The sequence below is a fragment of the Phocoena phocoena genome, chromosome 4, assembly GCF_963924675.1.
Source record: "Phocoena phocoena chromosome 4, mPhoPho1.1, whole genome shotgun sequence".
Taxonomy (NCBI): domain Eukaryota; kingdom Metazoa; phylum Chordata; class Mammalia; order Artiodactyla; family Phocoenidae; genus Phocoena; species Phocoena phocoena.
Genome location: NC_089222.1, coordinates 74,454,152 through 74,461,306, shown reverse-complemented (window position 1 = coordinate 74,461,306; position 7,155 = coordinate 74,454,152).

Below are 7,155 nucleotides of genomic sequence, written 5' to 3'. Positions count from 1 at the left end.
TATTTATTTTATACCTAATTGTTTGTATCTCTTAATCCCCTACCCCTATCTTGCCCCTCCCTCCACCCTTCTCCCTGCTGGTAGCCACTAGTTTGTTCTCTGTATCTGTGAGTCTGTTTCCTTTTTGTTATATTCACTAGTTTGTTGTATTTTTTGCATTCCACATATAAGAGTGATATACAGAATTTGTCTTTTTCTGACTTATTTCACTTAGCCCAGATTTTTAAAAAGCATTTGAGGCCTCTTCCTCAGCAGCACCAGCCAATGTTTCCCTAATCCCATTACTCTGCCTCCTCTATATCCACCTTTGCCCTCTTCTAATCTCCTTCCTTTATTTGAACTCCCTTTCTTCTCTAGTGCCGAAACTAAACAACTGAGGCTGCTAAAATATTCCCTTTTAAAATTAGCCCTCCTGGGACTTCCCTGGTGGCACAGTGGTTAAGAATCCGCCTGCCAATGCAGGGGACACGCGTTCAATCCCTGGTTCGGGAAGATTCCACATGCCACAGCTAAGCCCACGCACCCCAACTACTGAAACCTGCGTGCCTAGAGCCCGTGCTTTGCAACAAGAGAAGCCACCACAATGAGAAGCCCGTGCACCACAACAAAGAGTAGCCCCCACTCACCACAACTAGAGAAAGCCCACAGGCAACAACAAAAACCAACGCAGCCAAAAAAAATTAAATTTATTTTAAAAAATAAAATAAAATTAGGCCTTATGGGATTAACAGATACATACTACTATACATAAAATAGATAAGTAACAAAGATTTACTGTATAACACAGGTGACAATATTCAATATCTCATAAAAACCTATAATGGAAAATAACCTAGAAAAAATATATATAACTGAATCACTTTGCTGTATACCTGAAACTAGTACAATATTGTAAATCAACTGTACTTCTATTAAAAAATAAAACTAGGCCTCCTGAGGATTTCTTAAATCCCATGGACCAAAGCTGAATTTAGAGCTGTAATAAAAGATTTTTCCCAAGGTAACTGAGGAGCCTCAGATTCGCTGAAGAATTCAGTATTGCAATTCAAATTTATCAACCTGGCTTCTCCAATCTTTATCAGTCAGTCCACATGCTTGCTGGAGAAGGTCAAGTCCAGCATTGGATGAAAACTGCTAATTGGGAAAGCCCCAAACAGTCTTTAGAATTCCAATTAAGTCAACCACCAGATGTTTTATATGACCAAGCTTGTATGTTATATGACCAAGCAAGCTCATACCATACTCAAAGGTTGCATCTCGCCATTCCAAGGGCTTTCTCTAAACTACTAAACTAGAACAAATTTCAGGTGTGCACCCAAAAGCCTGCCAAATATGTTCATGATTACTACAGCAGACTCCAAATTGTCTTTAAACAAAATTCTGGACTCCCTATAGACATTGAATCCACCGGGGTGGCCTTGAATTTAATGCTTACAAACCATTTAAATAGAAACCATTTAAACCTTTTAAAGAACTATACCTTAGACAAAAATTAACAAAAACACCTGAATGGCATAATTGATGAGTAATGCCTTCTGCGAAAGATCTTGATCAAAACGGGGGAAATGTGAAACAATTTCCATCTAAAATGGAACCTGAGGATATAAAATGGAAAATCTCTTGCCTGTACCCTCAGGAAAACAAAACTTAAGGACTGAGAGACTGATTTTTTTGTAAGTGCCTGATTTACAGAAAACTGATAATATTGGAGTTTTCTTAAATGATAGAGAGTTGGTCAGGGGTTGCTTCATATCAACCTTGGGAAATTTTGCTTATGGTTTCCAGAGGCATGAAGAAGAAATGACCCAAGTCAGGTTGGTCTTGCAAAAGAAGCTGACCTGAACTTTGTTTGTATGACTGAACTGGTTTTATCTGCTCAGGAATTTTCAAAGCTGGTCTCCATTTGTTTTTTATTTTAACAGACTCTAACTGAATTCTCCCTTCTGCACATTCCTGCCCATATGTGTCCTGAATTGGAATTCCTCTGCTATTCCTGAATAAACTCATCTTTTTTGACAATTTTTTTTTTGTTTTTTTTGCGGTACGTGGGCCTCTCACTGTTGTGGCCTCTCCCGTTGCAGAGCACAGGCTCCGGACGCGCAGGTTCAGTGGCCATGGCTCACGGGCCCAGCCGCTCCGTGGCATGTGGGATCTTCCCGGACCGGGGCACGAACCCGTGTCCTTTGCATCGGCAGGCGGACTCTCAACCACTGCGCCACCAGGGAAGCCCTTTTTTGACAATTTTTATCTTACCTCATTTTACCTTTTTATTTAGATTGACACCATTTACTTGATGGCCTATGTTAAGTCAGTGAGTAGAAAAATGTGCTAGGGCCTGAGGAAGGAAGAGGACTGGATTTGCCAATGGGCAGCCAGAGTGGTCCTTGCATGTTCCAGAGGTTATGAGACAGCAGCAACCCCTGCTGTCATCAACCCCTTGGACGCAGGAGGCTGGAAAAAATGAGCTCTGGATTTTGATCACAGGAGCTCTCTGTGTGGGCGCTGCTTTGGTTCAGGGAGGTCACGGAGATACCGAAACCTGGACAGTCTGACCACTGTGTGACTTTGGGCGGCTGCTACCACTTTGCGCCTCAGGTCCCTGTTTGTGAAATGAGGTTGGACCAGTCAGTTGCTATAGCCATTTTCAGGTCAAACACTGTGCGACTCTGAGTCGGGTTGGGTGGGTCCCTGATTCCGGAGGGTGCTGGCACCATGGATGTTTGGGGCTGAGACAGCAGTGATCCCAGTGCCAAGAGGAACAAGGAAGTAAGGGAATGTTTCAAATTCAGTTTCAATCTGGGCTGCTGTGAGAACTGGGTGGGGAATGGGGTGAAGGGTGGGGCTGTCAGAAGCAGAGAGGAGGTGACTATGGGCTCAGACCCCGGGGCCAGGCAGAGGAAATGGAATCAGCAGCATGACATCCTGGCAGAGGTGGGGGCAAATGTGGGGCTCCCCTAGGGAGGGACCTTGCTGGTCTCCACTGGCCCACAAGAAGCTCCCTCTCCTCTTACAACCAGGTTGGATCAGAGGAGTAGGACCAGGGCAGTGGCTGATGAAAGGGAAGGTGGGGCATGGGAGGCTTTGACTTCTCAGTCCTCAGAGTCTTTTTGCCATCACTCAGCACCCCAGTCAAGCCCTCACCTGCCCCTTCTTCCCATGTGAGAGCTTAGAGCAGGTGCCTCCCCCAGGGATGGTCTCCACACTCTGTCCACTACTGCAGAACTCCACGTGGCTGTGCAGACCCACAGCCATCTCTCAGCCTTCCCAGGCTAGGATGTGCATCTCCTCCTGACTTGTTCTCCTGCATTCAACCTGAAACTGCTCTGAAGCCCCAGCCCACAGCAGCCTGGTTCCTCTGTCCTCCTGTTTCCCACACCTCTCTGCTCCCCACTGCCCTGCTGTATTGGGCACCTACCAAATCTCCTGTCCGTGTCTAATTATGCACCTCCCTGACTCATCTCTCCTCTTCTTTGTCATCCTTCCCCTTTCTCTCAATTCTCTCCTCCCTCATACACCTCAGGCCACTAGCTGGCCTTTTGCCTATTGCTAAGATGGTAGACCCATGATGACCCCTTTGATCCTTAGCAAATTTAACATTTATGAAAGATCCACATTTCCTAAAGCCCATAATTCTAGAGTTGGAAGGTGCTCCATGGGAGGTGACAAGGAGCCTACTGATCACGTTGGCCGGGCCCATGCTCTCAGCCCAGTGGCCAAGAGTGAGGTCTTGTCAGTGCCCCAGCCTCTGGGGAAACGATTCCGGCTAACCACACCCACTGGATGACACCTGGTATATAAACCAAAATGCCAGTTAGTTAACTGAAAATATAAGATGAAACTCCCAAAGTGTCTGAATGCTTGATGCCTGTTGATTTATTCTCCCCAGTTCTAGTCTGTTCATCTTCAGTGGGGTCTGCCCCTTTGCAAGGATTAGAACACTTGTGTCTGATGACAGGGCATTTCCTTCACAACTTGTGGGTATCTGAACACTCAAATTAAGTAGCTTGGTGAGCCTAGAATCAGAATTAGGGGAGAGGGGAGTATAAGGCTGCATTTCCCAAAGCAGAACATTCTCACATAAATAACTTTCCCAAAAAAAGGACGTGTAAAGCCAGTTGCATTTGGAGAAGGCTGCATACTTCAGCCCCCTCCTGGAAATTGACAGTGTGTGTTGGCCTATTCAAGGCTGTGAAATGAACAAGTTTACAAGAAATTTTCCAAATTTATTTGAAGGTGAAACTGTTTTCCCCCACACTCCCTAATACTATCAGAAGGCTAATGCTGGGCTACTGTGGGTAATGGTTTCTGGGAAGTGGAGAGCCGTGTTCCTGTCCCAGGGCCTCTCCCCTCCCATCAGGCTGCCCCACCTGGTTCAGCTTCATGGGCCCCCTTTCTTGTTCTCCTTGTTGACCAGTTTCTGCTGGCAAATTCTTTCTTTATCTGTGTTATTTGCATTATCAAGGCTCTGACAACCCTTCTATACCCTGATGATAGCTTGGGAAGCCTTTTTGTGTTTAAGACGACTTCTATACCAGCAACAGGGGGTGAAAGTGCTGTTTAGGAGAACCAGGAAGGAATTCAAGAAAAAAATCATAAACTGCAGGTGCACTGAGCCAATAATGAAGCAGATGTCCGTGAGGGATTTAGAAACACAGGCATGGACCTGGGCTGAGTTTGGGGATGAGGTCTGGGGAGACCAGAATTGCTCTGACTTACACAGTGACTAGAATCTGGAGTGTCAGGGTGATCTTAGAGGGAGAGGTGAGGAGAAGCCTTGGAAAAGGAGAGGAAGCCAGATTTCACAAATAAAAACATAGAATATCCAGTAAAAGTTGAATTTCATATGAACAACAGATAATTATTTTGTATATTCCACGCAGTATTAGGGACATACTTATACTAAAGATCATTTGTTGTTCACGTGAAATTCAAATTTAACTGAACGTCCTGTATTTTATCTGACAGCAAGAAGGGGAGGCCTGGGTGGCTGGGAGGCGGGGGTGCTGGGGGCAGGCCTGAGGCAGGTGCCAGGAAGACTGCCTGCCCCTCTGTGACAGGCAGCTGTTTGCTGTGCCGTGCAGCCAGTGACTTGGAGACCACAGGCAGTGTTCTGCTACAGGGGGGTGCCTCATGGGGCTGGGGCACAGGGCCAGGATCCAGGAGAGGAAGGCTTTGTCTCACATTTGGGTTGGCACAGGGACAGAGAGAAAAGCAGAACCGCCTTGTGCAGGGTAGAGCCCAAAAAGTCACCAGGCAGGAAACTGGAGGAGGGGGTCAGGGTGTAGGGGGCTGACACAAGAACATCCCTTCCAATCCCCCACCACCAAAGGGTTCTCAGTGTCTGGGAGGAGCATTGAACTTGATGAGGGAGGTGGGATGGGACTTGAACCCACCATATCTAGACTTCAAGGAAAGGATGACTCCAGTTGACATTTGGGTCTTATATGTTTGTGTATGTACACATGTGTATGTGTCTGTGTGTATGATCTTACCTATTACATGTTAGTTTTGTTAGTCTCTCAGAATCCTAGAGATGGGATAACAATCCTTATTGTTATCCTTAAAAAGGACTTCAAAGACCAATTATTTCAGTACTCTCATGGTAGGCATGAAGAAACTGAGGCCCAGAGGAGTGAACCGGCTTGTCCAGAGTCACACAGCTGAGCCAGAACTAGCAGCCCCTGTGGTAAACACAGCTCTTTCTGCTATTCTAAGTTCTCTCTCCACATTCAAGAGTTAACATTGCTGTGCCTTGTCTATAAAATGGGGACAATAATAGTTTATCACAGGACGGTCGTGAGGATTAACTAAAATGATACATGATTAGAAGTGTCCACCACTGTTACCTGTTTTTATTGTCATCTCTTGACACCTATGTTGTTTCAGTCCTCTGAAAAGCTGTTGCCATGACAGGATTAGACATGCAAAAGATTAATTGGAGGAAAAGCCTCTGAAAGAAGGGGAGTATATTTGTTATCTATTCCTGCAGATCAGATTACCTCGAAACTCAGCGGCTTAAAACAACAAACGTATTATTTCACAGTTTCTGAGAGTCAGGAATCTGGAGAGGTTTAGCTAGGTGCTTCTGGCTCAGGGCCTCTTGGAAGGTTGCAGTTGAGCTATCAGCCGGGGCAACGGTCAGCTAAAGGCTTCCAAACTCACTCAGGTGACTGTTGGCTGGAGGCCTCAACTCTTTACTGTGTGGACTAGAGCTGCTCAACAACATGGCAGCTGGCTTCCCCCAGAGCAAGTGATCTGAGAGAGAGAGAGGGAGAGAGCAAGACAGAAGCCGCAGTGCCTTTCATAGCCTTATCTCAGAAATGACGTACTATCTCTTGTGCTATATTCTACTGGTCACACAGACCGAACCTGGTACAATGTGGGAGGGGACTGCATAGGAACACGAATACTGGGAGGTGGGGATCATTGAACGCCATTTGGAGACTGGCTACCACAGGGAGGGAACCAGAGAGGGTGAGAACAGCCTTTGGACCACGATTCAGGGAAAGAGGAAAGGAAAAAGGACTGGGTAGGAAGAGTCCTAGGTCACAGCTCAGTTCTAACATGGTTCTCATCAGGCCAATAGGGTGTTCTCCAGCCAGAGTCATGCATTGGAGAAGCTCCATGGTTTGCTGGAATGGGCCTGCATTATAGTCTCACTGTGCTCAGGCATTGGTTGGGAGCAGCCTAAGGTGGGCGGTAGGGGGAAGAAATGGCCTCTGGGCAAAGGTGACGGTAGACACAGAGGGACAGCAGCTGTGTTGTCAGTCAGTTATGCTCCTTGCAGCAGGAGACCTGAGCAGTGCATTTTCATGGCTGTCACAAAACCCTGCCCCACAGTACATAAATGTAATCAAAGAAGCTGTTCTTCAAAAGATATTATGTGTGGTTGGGCCCAGGGAGATGTGAGGCCAAGCGCCAAGTGAATCACAAGCAAGTGATTTTCTTTTCAGTGGACAAATATTTTCTAAGTTTCAGCTCTGCCTAGGCCTGGAAAGACACCGTCTCTGTCCTCCTGGCATTCCCAGCTGAGCCAGCCTGACAGGTAAGCACATATCTGGGAAGGCTTCCCGTAGGAGGTGACACCTTAGCTGAATCTTTCAAGACTGTAGGGATTAGCCAGGCAAAGAAAGGAGAGGGCTCTCTGGTAGAGAC